Source organism: Rhinopithecus bieti, unplaced genomic scaffold (assembly GCF_001698545.2).
Source record: "Rhinopithecus bieti isolate Rb0 unplaced genomic scaffold, ASM169854v2 scaffold_32955, whole genome shotgun sequence".
NCBI lineage: Eukaryota > Metazoa > Chordata > Mammalia > Primates > Cercopithecidae > Rhinopithecus > Rhinopithecus bieti.
Window position 1 is genome coordinate 1482699 of NW_016814423.1, and position 16969 is coordinate 1499667.

The window sequence follows — 16969 nt, forward strand, 5'->3', positions numbered from 1 at the left end:
AAAAAAAAAAAAAAAAGTCTAATCCTTAGCTGTAGCAACCTATACAGAATATTGTTAACTGTAAAATTATATTCTAAAAATACAATGGTTAAATAAAACATAACCATCAAAGTTATTTTAACATTTGTTTAAAAATACACAATACATTGAAATACATTTTTAGGTAACTATATCTTATGTTTATATAGATTTAACCTTAGTATCAATTTTTAATTATAAAACTCTTTAAGATGAATGAGTCTACTGTAAATAACTTCCTTTTAAAAAATCTGGTAGTTTTAAATATTTACACCTAAACTAAAAACACGCAAGCACTCTTGTATACAATACTGAATAGCAGATGGGATAATTTCCTAAGATGTAGTATCAAAGAAAAAAAAAAAACAGATCGTACTATTTCTATTTGGACAGCAATAAGCACTTCCAAGAGATACCTGTGAATAAACATGGCAAAAAAAAAAAAAAAATTAAGTGATTTTTAAAAATAACTTTATGGTGCAAGCATCTGTAAGCGTATACAAACTATGGTGCAAGACATATATGTATAAACGTCTATTGTCTTTTATATTAAATATTGAATATATTTACATTAATATGGATGACCAGGAGTTCTTTTATATCAATAATTATGCCTAGATTGTGATTAAAGGTTAGTGATCAATTTCTAGTTATGGCTTCACCATAATTTGCTCTCATATTTTGGTCGCTGTTTCTACCTGGACTGTAGGTAGAGACAGGCCGGAATGCTGCCCCTCTCCGTGTCGTTCATGCTTCTTAAAAGTGGGTTTAACACTAATTCCACTTTTATTTCTTACAAAGTACAATACTTGAGAAAATATCGTTGGTTTCCAGGGGTACCTTTTCTTTTCTCTCTCTTTTTATTTAGCCTGTTTCATTTTTTTCAATATTTCTTTAAAGCTTTTAAAAACAAAGAAGGTTAAGTTGTCTGTCCTAGTAGCTTGGGCTCCCTAAAGGGAAAAGATTAGTGGGTGGGTTAGTGAGTCAGACATGGGTCCTCAAGAAGCAACGAGTTGCTCATGGAAGCCATCGAAGCCCAGTCCAACCGTAAGCCCAGTTCAGGCCGCACCCCAACTTCCGCTGTATCCCAGGGCAGGGGAGCAATACACTCCCTGCTTCCTCCGCACGGCGCCCCCTGCCTACAGCGGCAGCGCTAGATAAAATGGCGTCAGGAACCCCGCCAGAACTTCCTGCATTACCAAACGGTAAAATAACCCAACCTTGCATATGTATAACTATGGTTTTTAAAAGTTCTCCATTTGAGTCTCACAGCTGAATAAAATAGAAAGAGAGGAGGGCATGTCACCATTTTACAAGCGGAAAAAGTTTCAATGACCTTCCGATGTCATACGGCTACTTATTGTATCACCACACCCTCCATCACCACCCCTCTGGATTTCTCATCATTTAAGTTGCAAGTTCCTTGAAGCACGAAGCAAATCTCTCCCCCTCTTTTTTTGTGTTTTTGCTTCACACACATTTTAAAATGCTGACCACTAACAACATATTTACTAGCAGTGTCATCTTTAAACAACTTCATTTATATTCACTAATCTTTTAAAATCCTCATGACCTTAACAGTTTTTGTTTTGATATACTTTCAAGTCAATTACTACTGTTACTCTAGCTGAAGCTGGATTTTCTAGCCTTTTTCCTAAAAACCAAAAACAGGAAGAGAGTCCCAGCATAAAAGCCTAGTTTCCATTATCCCGAAGAACTAGAACTATTATTCCCATTCTTCAATTCGTTTCAAAAGAACTTCAACAGGCTCCATGATGAGCCCCAGAGATACTTAAACCAAACAAGCAAGGTTTGAAGGCTTTACTGGGGAAACAAATATGAATTGGCAATTCAATTTGTACATGTAAAGAAAAGGGAAATACAGAGTATTACTGATGTCCACAGAAGGGGCATCTAACCTTCTACGAGAAATGTCAATATGGAGTGCCTTTCTCTTAATAAATTTAGACAGCACTCTAGAACCTGGTGAAAATGGTGACTTGAAAATACTGACTACGTAGAGCAAGCTAGCATTATTTTTAAAACATTATTTCTACTGCAGGACAAGCAGTGAGATCCAATCATCCATGACCTCAAGCAAAATCACTGTACCATAAACTAAAGTTAAAAAAAAAAAAATGGGTCTTTGTCTTGGAAATGTATTAACTCTGGGGAGGGAAAAATCGTATAATAGAAATTGATGGCTGAATATAATTTGGGATAATCAGACAAACAACATGAGAATAAACACTAAGAATATGAAAATCACAAGAACATAAAGAAGGTCATTAAAAATACAATTGTAAGGTCTAGAAAAAAAATTTTTTAAATAGCTTTACTTTTGCTATTATTGCTATCAATAAACATGTAAGATGTTTCTCCTTCTTTAGTAACTCAATCCAAAAGCCATTAGGTGAGACTGAGCAAGGTAGAAAGTCTGGGGTGTCAAATGCCAAGAAGGGTAATGCAGGTCTCCTCATGGGCCACTGCCCGTGTCAGAGCCTAAGCAGAGAAAGAAGGCTATGTGTGCAACCTACAAGGAGGTGTAAGAACCTACATGGAATGAGGATAGCAATGAGGAGGATTGATCTGATACATTAAATATATTGACAATGAGAGCCAGGTTTCTCATTGTCTAAGGAAAAAAACGTGAATGACCTTTGTGGGGTGGATTGGAATCAAAGGTTCCTATGTGAACTCATTGTTTTCAATATTAATTGATACAAAAATAAATAAGATATAACTCTGTCCACTGAGAGGGCCTGGGAACAGTGACACCTCAATACCAATGAGCACATGTAAGGCTCAGATCTTGGTTTCTAAATACTATTCTTCACTGAAAGGAAGCAGGAATCCTTAGAGAAAGAGCTGATTTCAAAGCTGGGGCAAAGAGAGAGCAAGATGAACTCTGGATATCTCATTATACCAGAAAATTAAGTGCTTAAGAATGATGGGGACATATCAGAAGAATTGAGAAAACAGCCTGAGCTGGCTCCTACTGTTATAATCTGAGACAATTCGGGCATCCAAAGAAATAATAATTCTAATGGTTTATATACATTGAATAAAACATGGAGCTGTGAGTCCAAACTGATATATACAAAGATAATTTTAAAAACAGGAGAAAAAGGCCAGGCACAGTAGCTCACACCTATAATCTCAGCACTTTGGGAAGCCAAGGCGGGTAGATCACTTGAGGTCAGGAGTTCAGGACCAGCCTGGCCCTACATGATGAAACCCTGTCTCTGTTAAAAACACAAAAGTTAGCTAGGTGTGGTGCTGCACACCTATAGTCCCAGCTACTTGGGAGGCTGAGGTAGGAGAATCGCTGGAACCTGGGAGACAGAAGTTGCAGTGAGCCAAGATCATGCTGCTGCACTCCAGCCTGGGCAATAGAGCGAGAACCCATCTCCAGGAAAAAAAAAAAAAAAATAGGAGAGAAAGATTTTTCTTAGTAGCATAGCAACCTAAATATAGAAAAGAATGATGAAAATAAAGAAAAGAATGATAATATTGGAAAATTCATTTGGCAACCATGATAGTAATTATTTCAAAATAAAATGTATCTCTAGTATTTAAAAATACATATATAGCATGGTAAATTTTGAACAAAGAACACTCCAAGCTTTCATTTCCCAGTACTGTTTGGCTAAAGAAGCATAAAAACTAGGAGTTAGGCTCTGTGACTTACTAGCTGGGCTGGGGTAGGTCACTTACTTCTCTGATTCTTGGTTTCCTCGCCTGTAAAGTGATATGAACTTAGATTCATAGTTCTAAACTATTAAATTCAATAAAGCCTCTTTTTTCAAATAAAATCTTATAAAAAGTGTAATATATAAAACCCAGATAAATAATGAGATAAAAATCTTCTAAGGAAAACTTAAATAACAGTTAAAATTGGTGTACTTACCAGAAAATGCCAAGAAACCTGGAGCTTACAGATTTCAAGGAAAAAAAAAAAAAAGTAGGACAGAAAATAAACAGTCACAAATATTATTTGTTATAATTTGATATTGTAGACTTGATTTTTCCTTCATTTACAATTGTCACATTTAATAGCCTTTTCCGAATCTAAAACTCTTAGAGGAAGATTTCTGTAAAATGGATTCAGAAGTTCGTTTTTAACAGATCATGATCAAGAAATGGAAACAGTTCATTCATTTCATTACACCAAACATAATGACCACTCAAAAGATTTCACTAGAATACTACCTAGATATGAGCTTATACTGGAAGTCATAATATACTCATTAAGGAATACCAGAGCTGGGAAGGAACTTCTATCCCAGGGGGCAGAAATCCATCTCATAACCACAAGTGCTCATCCACCTATATGGTACGAAACTCAGCACCTCATAAGGTATAGAGTGAATCTGGAAGTGGGCAGTTAAATGCCTTCTCTAACACTCTTACATTTGATCTGATAAACATTAACTATTCTGTAGAATGCACCACATCAAAAAGCATAAAGTAAAAAGGGCACCAACAGATGAGGAAGAAATCTAAATTACCATGTTAAGTAATTTTGTACTTGGGTATAGTGAAAACAAAGACATTAAATTATTGAACTTCAAGGATAAAGAAAGAATTTTTCAGGTATCCTGATAGAAAAAGCAATGTGAGAAAATCAGGCTGACCTTGGGTTTTTCCACAATAAAAAAGTCAAAAGAAAGTGGAAGGAAAATGGGACCAAAGAGTATCATATTTAGCCAAGTTATTCATGGATTAAAAACAACAAGCAGACATTTTCAAACCTCAGAGAACTCAAAAAACACCCATGCACCATTCTTGGAAGTACTACTTAACAATGAAATACAAGCAGTTAAGAACAGAGTCAAAAATAAAGAACTCAGAAGTGCACAAACTGTGGTAAAATGACTTATGATGAGTGCTGAATGCATTCAAATAAAAATAATTTTTAAAGTTAGCATTATGGTTACAAAACAAAAGGTCGACCTGACCATACAAAGTTAGGAGGTGGTGGGAGGGGACAGGGATGAACTCTGTGAGTGAGAATAGTTCATCTTTCCTAGGAGGTCAAGGGAGCACACCTAAACTGGAATGGGGGTGATGAGCAAAAACCCACTGACCAAAGCAACTGAAATCCTTTTCTTACTCTTTTCTTAAACCTAGAGGGTTCTTTAATAACACCCCTCTTTTCGTGAAATGAGACAATGGAGGCTTGGAAGGGCGAGAAGGTAGGAGGGGGATGGATGATAAGAAATTGGTTAGTGGGTACACTGTACATTATCTGGGTGATGGATACCCTAAAAGCCCTGACTTGATCACTATGCAATCTGTGCATGTGGTGAAATTGCACATATACCCCAAAGCTTTGTATATATACCCATAACTTTGTATATATTTTGAAAAAATATACAAATAACTTTGTACGTATACCCCATAAATTTGTACGTATTTTTTAAAGAATATACCTCTTGGGCCAGGCACGGTGGCTCACGCCTGTAATCCCAGCACTTTGGGAGGCCGAGGCAGGTGGATCACCTGAGGTCAGTAGTTCAAGAACAACCTAGGCAACATGGCAAAACCCCATCTCTACTAAAAATTATATAAAAAATTAGCTGGACCTGATGGTGGGTGCCTGTAATCCCAGCTACTTGGGAGGCTAAGGCAGGAGAATCACTTGAACCCGGAAGGTGGAGGCTGCAGTGAGCTGAGATCATGCCACTGTACTCCGGGCAACAGAGACAGACCCCATCTCCAAAAAAAAAAAAAGAAAGAAAAGAATATACCTCTCTAAGAGAGGAAAGAAATGTATTTGAAATTCAATCATTCTGTCAGTATGTTAAAGTAAAATGAATTACTTTTAAAATATCTATTGTATGAACCTATTTTTTAAAGTATTTTTATCTATCTGTCTATAGGCATAGAAAGTATGTCTGGAATGCAGTACTCCTAATGTTAATTAGAGTTATTTCTGGCAAGTGGAATTTCAAGGTTTTTTAGAGTTTTCAGTTTTATGCTTCAGTTTGGTATTATCTGTTGGCATCTGGCATCCATGTGCATCCCTGTGTCCTCCACCCAACCCCTCAGAGCACATGGGCAGGAAAGCTAAAAACTCCATTTCCCAGACTCCCATAGGTTCTGGATGTGATTTGAGTTCTGCCAATCAGATGCACTAGACTTGGAAGGTGAAAGTGAAGCAAAGGCCACCTTCTAGCTGTTAACAGGTAGCCAGAAAACAAGGTCCAACAGAAGTATGTGTTTGCAGTGACGAGAATCCATATTCCAGCATCTAGTCACCAGCCCTGCAGGTTTGAGACAGCTATGGCAGTGGCAGCAGAATTACCAGTAATAGAAGCAGCCTCCTGACCTCTAGATGGCAACTTAACACTTACAGTCCAGTGGCGGTCTCTGATTTTCACACATCCCGACCTCTCAGGAATGTTTTAAGAACACAATTCCCTGAATTGAATCCTTTTCTGCTTAAAACGTCTAAAATATTTTGCTTCCAACATGGAAAGCTCACTGATGCAGTACTTACTACACTTCCTTTGATTCTTTACAATTTCATGTATCATATTTATATTTGCAAAAGAACAGAGTAATTTTAGTTCCAGAAAATAAAAAAAAGAATAGGAGCAACTATAACAAGATGTTCATGCTATTTAATTCTGGATGGTGGAACTATGAAAGACTATTATCTTCTTTTTACTTTTCCATTCATTTTCCCCAAAATATTTCTCTTTTAAAGAAATAAACAGATCACTTTAACTGCAGAGAAAGAACTAGGGGGAAGCAGGGCTGGAATCAGAAAAATCATTTAGATTCCTGATGAAATAACCCCAAACTACCCTTGCAGCTCACATTATAGCTGGATATTTTTATCCTAATTCTATTTGGTTGAAATGGAAGTAGACAGCCTTTAAATCTGGATGGTCAGCTGTCTCTTTTATTTTCTTTAGATAGAAGAGAATATGAATGCCTTCAACCAAAAGACAAACCAGTCTAAGATGTTTCTAAATAGGCTGACCTAAATTGCTCTAACTTTTCCATTAACCAGATAAAAATACAAGGCCAGGGCCAAGGATAGTAAAAGTTATTTTCCAATTTCCATTCTGCTTCAGATGGATAATATTCAGAAAACTGTATTCGTCATTCCTTACATGAACATACTATTGATCCTTTTTTTTATTTCTTGGGTAAATGACTTTATTCTTTCTTGCTATTGAAACATTAAGGTAGTGTCACCAGTAATAATCAATAGTAAAGCTTCATGAAGCTTTCCAAGGTTCTGATACCAGACTTTCTCTAATGATGTTTTTCTGCTCTGAAGTTTGCAACTCATGTTTAAGTATTTTAAGTATTATATAGTGGAGATCTAAATCACATCAGGAAAACATACTGTTATTTTTAGAAATGTTGTTAAATTCATAATATGGGCAGAATAATAAAGCAGCTTTTAGTCTTTCTACACACTATCCAGTCTCTCAGGGGCTATGTTACAGAATTTATTAATGGTCTAGTGGAAGAATTATTACAAATATGAGCAATTTGAAAGCACCAAGAATATCTAAACCGAACTGCCAAAAGAAAGTAGTAAGAAAACATTATGAAGAGAAAGTGATGCATAATTCTGTGTTCTATAAAAGGTGATGAAGAAAATCTTTGAGGGCTTTCATTTAACAGGATAAAAATCTCAGTTATGAACTACTGAAAGAAAAAAATTACACACAGACACATTTTATGGCATGTTTAAGAAATAAGAACCTGCCGGGCGCGGTGGCTCACGCCTGTAATCCCAGCACTTTGGGAGGCCGAGGCGGGCGGATCACAAGGTCAGGAGATCGAGATCATCCTGGCTAACACGGTGAAACCCCGTCTCTGCTAAAAATACAAAAAAATTAGCCAGGCACGGTGGCAGGCGCCTGTAGTCCCAGCTACTCAGGAGGCTGAGGCAGGAGAATGGCGGGGAACCCGGGAGGGGAGCTTGCAAGTGAGCCGAGATACGCCGCACTCCAGCCTGGGCGACAGAGCGAGACTCCGTCTCAAAAAAAAAAAAAAAAAAAAAAGAACTATAACTTCCAATAACTCATAAACTTCTTTCTCATCCTACAGAAACTGGTGGAGCTATAGCAAGTCATTTTAATTAGCAGATTCAAGCAGCTTCCCTTGGATGAATTACACTATCACATCTGTAGGGGAAAAAAAATATCTAAATAGTACGTTTTTTTAAACCAATATTCTGTTGCTTATATATTCTTGGAAAAGAGAATTACGTTCTCAACATTATACGTTAAAACATTATGGTCACAAGAAATAGAAACAAAGTAAAAATAGAGCCAACTGCAGATAAAAAGAGGTTAACCTAAACTTGAATAGCAGTAAGATTTCTGGAAAATGGGCAATAAAAAAGAGGGTTACGATGTTTTCTTACACAGCAGTCTCCTGATATAAATACTGTATCTTTCTCCTTCCAGCTCTGTGTTGAGGACTGATTTTCTTTTCTCTCTTCAACTGGTCATTATCCAAAAGGCCAGTATAGAAAGTTTGCATGACAAGAATATGACAGGTAATAGAAAATGAATCACTACCTTAGATCAGCTGCACATACAAATACAGCATACATGGAATTTCTCTCTATATAATAATTCTTTTATTCTTTAAGCCAATAAAGAATTGCACTGTCTCCTATCCAACAAACACAGCAGTCTGTTAACGCAGGCTGCAAACAACATGAGAAATGATTTTACTTGTTAAGTAATTTTTAAAAACTTCAGTTGGTGTGTTGGCACCTAGACTTGGGTTTTTTTTAAAAAAAATAATAGACTAAATTTTGAGGAATTTATTTACAAAATACACTTGCACAATATTTACAAACACCATCTGGAATTTCCAGAAAAAGGCTATAAGAGGATTACACACAACAATCCCAAATGGAAAGTCGAATCACATTGAAAGTGGGCTATGTTAAAAAGGAAAAGGCTATTTTTATATGATACTTATGGTATTAAAACATTTTTTAAGACTGTTCTGGAGATTTGGTGCCTTTAAAAACAGGAAGGTTCAATGAGAAGCATAGAAATCAAGGGATGGAATTAGGTAACACTGGCAGAACCAAGGTGACAATGAGCTTGTAAAATGTAGATAGCAGTCTGAAAATAGGAAAGAGTAGGAGGAAGCTGCTGAAACAGGTAGCAGCCAGTGCTTGCCATGGTAACCATGTTGACTGGATGAACATCCATCATGGCATGAGGCTTAAAAGAGTCCCCACCTGCACCTTTCTTAAGTTTCAGTTAGTGACTCCAGCAACCTGTAGACATTAATAAATAACCTTTCAGTAGACTAAGTAAGCTAGCAGCAGCAACAGGCATGAGTTGACAAATTTGTTAAGAGCTAAGTTTCAAAGGGGGATCTGAAAGATTTAAGGGAAGAAAAAGTTATTTTATATACAGATTAACAATGGTGCAAAAATAATGATAGTGGAAGTTGAGCCAAGTCCTGAGTGCACTTTTACACTTAGCTCTCATGTTCACTGACGTCCTGGGTCCCAAGAGACGCACTTTCATGATGAAATAAGTATTTTCATTATAAAGTTCTTTCACTTTAGAACAGTGAGAAACAATGTGACAGCATGGTCACCACCAATCTTCTAGCCCCAAAGCACTACTCTAAATGTATTAACAAAAATTGGAAGGATTATTACACCTTCAAACACCACTAGAAAATGTACACATGAAGTTAACAAACTGCAGAAACATGACTAACACAGGAAAAAGTATGAAAAAAAACAGAAAGCAAATCAAAGCTCATTTGTAGTTATCTCATTTAATCTGAGTAACAATCCAACCACATGAATGTATCTCAGTTTCAAAGTTAGGAAACTGAGGTTTTAATATGTTACACAACTCCTTTATTATCACACAATTAGTAAGAATAAAAGGCATAAGGGTCTGTTTGCTGTACTAACTTAATCTCCATTACTACACACTGCCAGTCTCATGCTCCATGTGAAACAAAAGCCCCATGTAACCCTTATTTCATGAGTGGAACACACTTTCAAATTCCAATTCTATTTTTCCAAAAACTGTTTTGCTAAATTAAATTATGCATTTATTAGAAGCATGTCTCTAGCATTTCTTCAACATTAGATAACCACACTAGATAATGAACAGCTAAAATGTAGATGTGTTTCATTAGTCTTTGTAAGTCCAGCACATAAATAGGATCTATATTCAAGTTGTTAGGGGATGAGTGGATGCATGGATGGATGGATGGATGGATGGATGGATGGATGGATGGATACAGACAGTGACTTGTTCTGATACATCGCCTGAGTTAGGAAATAAACAGGTAGGTTATAGCCTGTGTGCCAAGGTAGGGCAAGGGTGTCTTTCTTGCCGTTCCATGTGGATTCTTTCAAATCATATCTTAATAGTTATTTTACTGTGTCACTGATAAATAAAAAGTTTGCAAATATTTCCTTTAATTTATTCAAAGGAAAACAGGAAGATGAAATCTAGGTGATTTTCACACAACCAATTTGGAATGAGATACCTGAACTTTTATCATCCTCAGGATGGAAATTTTGATAAATGATGTGAAGACCTCACAGAAGACATGAAGCTGTAAGAATAACAGGGTTTAAAAATGGCAAAAATCATATTCTGAAGAATAATAATACCTAAGCCAAATTACTCTTTAAAACAAAACACACATTACCCCAGTAATAATTCTCTATGTCCAAAACACAGCAATGCAAACAAATCAGCTACCTTCAACTATTATTGAGTTTTCTATGTACCTTAAGACAACAATGACTCTAATTTCATATATATTTAATTCAAAACACTTATCTGATCATAATAAGAGTATAAACAGAACTCAGTAAATTTTCTAATTCATCTTTCCTGTTGTAGACAGTCTAACAAAAACACCATGATAATTTCTATGAGAACTAAGTTCCATGAATTCAGTGGACGCTTCATAGCAGAGTACTCGCAGGAAACGCCAAAGGCATCATGCAGTTCAGTGCTGCTAGAATGCTATTCTTTTCCTGGTGCACGACTGTCATTAACCACACTTCAAGACTCAGCTCAATGTGACCTTCTCTGGAAGCCTTCCATATCTGCTCAAGAACACCCGCTATGTTTGTTTCTGTGACAGCATGTATCCATTACCATATATATTTGCATGCATGGCTGTATACCATATACAGATGCTGCTCAACTTACAATGGCGTTACATCCTCTTTAACCAATAAAAAGTTAAAAATATCATAAGCTGAAAATGCATTTAATACACCTAACCTGCCAGATATCATAGCTTACCTTAGCCTACTTTACATGTGCTCAGAACACTCACATTTTGCCTACAATTGGACAAAATCATCTAACACGAAGCCTATTTTATAATACAGTGTTGGATATCTCATATAATTTATCGAGTACTGTACTGAAAGTGAGAAACAGAATAGTTGTGTGGGCATTCGAAGTATGATTTCTACTAAATGTGTATTGCTTCTGCCACCGTAAATTTGAAAAATCTTTAGTCAAACCATCAAAAGTCAAGGACCATCTGTATATCTGTACATATAGCTGTCTCCCCCACTATAAGAAAGGACTGCATTCTACTAATTTTTGATCTCCTGCACAAAATACACACTATTTTAATAAATGGCAAAGAAAAGAAGGAATTAATACACTGCATGCCCTGCTCTAAAATCTTGAGGGTATATCGAGCAGGACACTGCTCTAAAATTTCATTCCTCTTACCAAATAGATAGCAAAGAGAAGGATGAATATTATCATAACAGCTAAAATATATAAAAGAATTTCTCAAAACCAGAACTATTCCCTTTTTCATTCAACAAATATCATTTAAGCAATGACTATATAAAACAGGCAGTGATCTGGGCACAGGAGACAGGGCAAGGAATAAAACAGACCAATATCCCTGCCCCCCATGGAGTTTATAGTCTAATATTAGAAGATGGATTTAGAGAAAATGGTACTTTCTAGTGTATTCGATGGTGATCAGTGCTAAGGGGAGAAGTTAAGAAGGAAAAGAAGTTGGGGCATGCGAGGTTGGGGGTGGGGACTGCGATGCTGGATAGCATCACCACGGCAGGTCGCACTGAGAAGGTGACCTCTGAGGTGAGGGAGGGACTTTTATTAGTTGAAAATCCCTTTTCTTTTGTTTAAAACTCATTGGTTAAAAACATTACATTCTATGAGGTGTTAATTATAAACAGAACTCCACATACATCACCCTGTCTAGGCTTTCATAATGAGATTTCACAGTCTAGTAAATTTAGAAATGATCTAAAACAGAGCTAATGAGAAGCCACTGCCTCATGATAGTGGGCAGATCTGTATTTCTTTACAAGGTAAACATTTTTTTCTTGATCATCGCAATTCAAGTTTAGATGCTGATTTTATTTACTTACAGTGGAACATCATCTATATTCTTTTAACACCAATACAATAATTTACCTCTTTTAAGAACCAATTATGTTCCAGCCACGGTTCTAAATACTCAAATTATCTCATGCAAATCATCACAACAACTCTATCAGGTAGGTACATTTATTGTCCAGATTTTAGAGACAAGGCTGGGTCACAGAGATTAAGTAACTTACCTGAAGTCACTTAGAGGGTAAACAGGACAACTGAGATTTAAGACCAGGCCTTTCTCAAAAAACAAAGTCCATGATCTTAACCACAACACTGCATTGCCTCAAAGATAAGAGCAGTTATGTCATACAGCATTTCAATAAGCCTGCTTACTAACTGTTCAAATATAAACTTAATAAGAAAGTGACCTCGTAACAAAAGTTTTTTCTTCTAATTCAAACATTAAGCAATATGAACTCAGAAGCAAAATACAGCTCCTATTTTTAAAGACCATTTTGGGAATCTATTATATAAACACTGAGTAGTGATGCCAGGGGTCATTATGATAGAGAAAAGGAAATAAAATGTACTGGGCCGGGCACGGTGGCTCAAGCCTGTAATCCCAGCACTATGGCAGGCCGAGGCGGGCGGATCATGAGGTCAGGAGATTGAGACCATCTTGGCTAACACAGTGAAACCCCGTCTCTACTAAAATGGCTCAAGCCTGTAATCCCAGCACTTTGGAAGGCCGAGATGGGAGGATCACGAGGTCAGGAGATCGAGACCATCCTGGCTAACACGGTGAAACCCCGTCTCTACTAAAAAAAAAAAAAATACAAAAAAAACTAGCCGGATGACGTGGCAGCGCCTGTAGTTCCAGCTACCCGGGAGGCTGAGGCAGGAGAATGGCGTGAACCCGGGAGGCAGAGCTTGCAGTGAGCTAAGATCCGGCCACAGCACTCCAGCCTGGGTGACAGAGCGAGACTCTGTCTCAAAAAATAAAATAAAATAAAATAAAATAAAATAAAATAAAATGTACTGATAAAAGTCAGCCACATCCTTCTGTCTCTAAGAATGTCTCTAGTCTCAGGGTTGTTCCTTTTAAATTAAACCAACAGGAAAAATAAAAATAAAAAAATAAAAAACAAATAAATTAAACCAACAGGGCCCTCTCTCATGGGTCGGTGTCACATGGCGGCGACTGCAGCAAAGCGAGGGCCTCAGAGACACCACTGCCACCAGCACAGCCGGAGACCTGAGCTGACACTGGGGGCTGTCCTCAGGGCCTGCACCCTCTTGATGATTCAGAGAAGTCCCGTTGTATCAGAGTAAGATGGACAGTAGCTTTGATTTTAATTGTGGTGAGCTGGAGCCACCAGATCATTAACAAACGACATCTTCTGTTAACTAACAGCCGCCAGGGCTTCCTGTTGAAATATATAGCAACAAAAGAAGAAAAGAAGCAAACACAAATAGTGCTTACCAGCACCTTAGAACGATGCTGCTCAGGACCAGTCCAACACTGAATGTATCTGCACCGTGAGGAGAATGCTCATAGAAGCCTGTTGGGTGCATATTTATTCACATTTTTGTTAAATGTTAAATCGTTTAGCACAGTAATCTGAGCGCATAGTATGTCATTTTATTCTGTTTGAGTTTCTTGAGTGTTCTCTTTAAATGTCTGCAGAGTTGCTGCCCCTTTCTTGAACTATGAGTACTGCTATCTTTTAAATTCTCAACCTGAGTAGAGCTTTTTGAGCTTTAAATCTACAGGGAACTCAACAGGCCTGTTTGGCATAAGCAATGAACATCAAGAAACCATCTTGCTGTGGAAACATAATGATTTTTCTTCTCCCTTTTCGAAAGATCTTTCCTTTTGATGCCAGTTTTCTTCCTTGTTTCGTGAAATCGAAATTATTAGAAGACTTGACCATGATAACATTGTGAAAGTGTTTGAAATTTCTGGTCCCAGTGGGAGCCAATTAACAGATGATGTGGATGGGCTCTCTTATGGAACTAAACAGTGTTTACATTGTTCAGGAGTACATGAAGACAGACTTGTCTAAAGTGCTGGAGCAGGGCCCTTTACTGGAAGAGCATGCCAGGTTTTTCATGTATCAGCTGCTAGGGGGGCTCAAGTGTATTCACTCTGCGAATGTACTGCACAGAGATCTCAAACAGCTAATCTTTTCATTAATACTGAAGACTTGGTGCTGAAGACAGGTGACTTTGGTCTTGCATGGATCATGGATCCTCATTATTCCCATAAGGGTCATCTTTTGAAGGACTGGTTACTAAATGGTACAGATCTCCATGTCTTTTACTTTCTCCTAATAATTATACTAAAGTCATTGACATGTGGGCTGCAGGCTGCATGTCTGCTGAAATGCTGACTGGTAAAACCCTTTTTGCAGGTGCACATGAACTTAAACAGATATAGCTGACTTTAGAATCTATTCCTGTTGTACATGAGAAAGATCATCAGGAGCGTCTCAGTGTAATTCCAGTTTACATTAGAAATCACATGACTGAGCCACACAAACCTTTAACTCAGCCACTTCCAGGAATTAGGCGAGAAGCACTGAATTTCCTGGAACAAATTTTGACATTTAGCCCCATGGATCAGTTAACAGCAGAAGAAGCGCTCTCCCATCCTTACATGAGCATATATTCTTTTCCAATGGATAAGCCAATTTCAAGCCATCCTTTTCATATTGAAGATGAAGCTCATGATATTTTGCTTATGGATGAAACTCAGTCACATTTATAACTGGGAAAGGTACCATGATTGTCAGTTTCCAGACCATGATTGGCCTAAACATAACAATTTTCATATTGAAGTACCGCTACATCCAAGAACTCTGTCTGATGTCACTGATGAAGAAGTACAAGTTGATCCCCGAAAATATCTGGATGGAGATTGGGAAAGGTATCTGGCGGATCCTGCTTTTGATACCAATTACTCTACGGAGGCTTGTTGGCAGTACCCAGATCATTGTGAAGACAAATATTGTGATCTGGAGTGTAGCCATACTTGTAACAAAACGAGGTCATGATCATATTTAGATAACTTAGTTTGGAGAGAGAGTGAAGTTAACTGTTACTATGAACCCAAGCTTATTACAGATCTTTCCAATTGGAAAGAACAAAGCAAAGAAAAATCTGATAAGAAAAGCAAATCAAAATGTGAAAGAAATGGATTGGTTATAACCCAGACAGCGCTAGAGGAAGCATCACAGCAACTGGCTGGAAAAGAAAGGGAAAAGAATCAGGGATTTGATTTTCATTCCTTTGTTGCAGGAACTATTTAATTTAGTTTCCAACATTAGCCTACTGATGTTGTTGATAAATTAAATGACTTGAATAGCTCAGTGTCCCAACTAGAATTGAAAAGTTTGATATCAAAGTCAGTAAGCCAAGAAAAACAGCAAAAAGAAATGGCAAATCTGGCTCAATTAGAAACTTTGTACCCATCTTCTTGGGACAGCCCATTTGTGAGTGATGGGGAGAACTGTTTTCTCATAAATCGGTTTTGTGAAGTAAGAAAGGATGAACACGTGGAGAAGGAAAACACACTAGTTACTTAGACAAGTTCTTTAGCAGGAAAGAAGATCCTGAAATCTAGAAACTGAGTCGGCAGAGGATGGGAAGCTTGGGGAGAGAGAAATGAGGAAGGCTTTCTGAACAACAATGGGGAGTTCCTCTGTAACAAGCAGCTGGAGTCCATAGTATCCCGCAGTTTCACAGTCCAGTTGGGTCACCACTTAAGCCAATTAACACCTTCTGTTATGACATTTTCCCCTCAAATTCTTCATAAAACATACAGCAGCATTCTGAAACATCTGAACTAAAACACTCAGCAGACATTTACCTTTGTATTCTTATGAAATGTATTTTGTCTTTTTTTATTACTAGAGTTTAAGTCATTTTTTACTTGAATCAGGTGGTGTCATTTAGTAAGGATTTTATCAGTACTTGGTTTTAAAATCCAGGCTTTCTTTTCTACATGTGAGATAGTTTTCATTTTAACTGACATGTCATTTGCACACAAAAATAATGAATAGAGCAAAATAATGCAATGCAGGAGGAGACAAAAGAAACGCACTAAGACAAGTAAAGAACATCCTCTCACAGAACAATGATCTGTTTTACAGGAAGCAAATCTTGCCTGAAATTTACACAGTGAGACTGTACACAATTGCATGAAAATATCTATTTTTTTCTAAGACATTTTTCATTCATGAGTAGTTTCCAGTTTTTCATACTGTACACATTTCTTAAAACACATGATACCAGAAGCAACCGAAAGTGAATGTGGAATTTGGTATACATGTGTTATCTACCTCAAAGTAACAAAAATATGTGGCAAAACATATACCACCCATAGTGCTTCACAAAATGCACTTCTATTTAGCCAGCGTTTATTGTACTAAACTATTCTTAATAAGACTCATTCACTGTTTATAAAGGTTCTGGTATTCACTCTTTATAGTGAAGTGTTAATACACCACATCTTATTTATTTTAGCAAATCAGTATATTTTCTGTATTTACTTACAAAAATTAACTTAGTTTTAAAAATTTATTTGCAAACAC

General features: G+C 37.0%; 1 protein-coding gene and 1 pseudogene across 2 annotated transcripts in view; one reads left to right on the forward strand and one right to left on the reverse strand.

The window, feature by feature from the left end:
• Nucleotides 1-16969, reverse strand: part of DGKH (diacylglycerol kinase eta) — a 195681-nt gene that overhangs the window by 157310 nt on the left and 21402 nt on the right. The window lies entirely within an intron of this gene.
• Nucleotides 13566-16225, forward strand: LOC108514106 (mitogen-activated protein kinase 6 pseudogene; annotated as a pseudogene).